We start from the raw sequence: 1084 nt of genomic DNA, 5'->3' as shown, positions 1-1084 counted from the left end.
TGACTAAATAAAAGTGGAATCATTTTCGGGCCCCATCCATATGTATATATATATATATATATATATTCTCATAATCTAGTACAATTTGTATATAAGTACATAAAATAATAGTACTAAGATCGATAAATCAAAGCAGTAGCGGAAAATATGTTTATCTGATAAGCAACCGATTAAAAAGTGAACGAACACAAAATAGCATTCAAAGGTACCCAATTAAACCGAAAAGACACACATTTCTTAGTTTTACGTCAAAATAAGTCCAATGGCAGTACTAGAGTTTTAAAAGGAATTATTACCCAATACTATCAATAAGAACAATAATAAAGCAATATATAAACATGTAATAAGTAGAGTTAACAAATAATTCTTTGCCTTTCTTGTACTTAATCGAAATTAAACACCAGCTGCAGTAGTGCAAACATAATACATGTGACTGAGAATGTCTACGAAAATGACTACGATAATTTATTGTTTGTTAATTGGGTATCTCACGTTTTTACTTTTACTTGTGTGATTTATTAACAAGTTTAACGTGTAAATAAATACCTTCCGTTTGCATGTAAAATTGAATTCAGGATTAAGCTTAACGCCTAACTAAACAAAACGGCTAAAAAGGCAGCCATTATCGCTAATGTCCAGATAATAATTTACTGTAGTCCTGAATTTGATTTTTTTCCTGGAAGCCAACAATTTTGCTGATAAAAGTTAATAAAAAAGCGTTTCTCGACCAATTATTTTATTGTTAATTTATTTATTCTTTTTTTTTGTCAGAACGATTTTTAGACAATTTTTATTTATAGTCTAGCCACACCTGATAAGAATAATTTTTAGTGAAATCAAAACAATACGAATCTTATTTACCCTGTATGTCGATTTTGTTGCAGGTGTGTAACATTTTTATATTATTGTATTGGGCAGATGTTGAAATACAATAAAACAGCTATGGACGTTTTTATTAATTCGTTTTTTAAAAAATGCCAAACTACTGTATCTATTTTTCACTCGAACTGAACTATCGGACAATATTAACTTTTACAACTATAAAATGAAAAAGTAATCAATGAAACTGACTAACAACTGGGAT

General features: G+C 28.5%; 1 protein-coding gene across 2 annotated transcripts in view; it reads left to right on the top strand.

Moving 5' to 3' along the window:
• Positions 1 to 1084, top strand: part of LOC108741732 (calcium-transporting ATPase sarcoplasmic/endoplasmic reticulum type) — a 28692-nt gene that overhangs the window by 25303 nt on the left and 2305 nt on the right. The gene's annotated exons all lie outside the window — the stretch shown is intronic.

The sequence above is a fragment of the Agrilus planipennis genome, unplaced genomic scaffold (assembly GCF_000699045.2).
Source record: "Agrilus planipennis isolate EAB-ADULT unplaced genomic scaffold, Apla_2.0 scaffold7, whole genome shotgun sequence".
NCBI classification, from domain to species: Eukaryota; Metazoa; Arthropoda; class Insecta; order Coleoptera; family Buprestidae; genus Agrilus; species Agrilus planipennis.
This window is presented reverse-complemented; position numbering and strand designations above follow the sequence as displayed.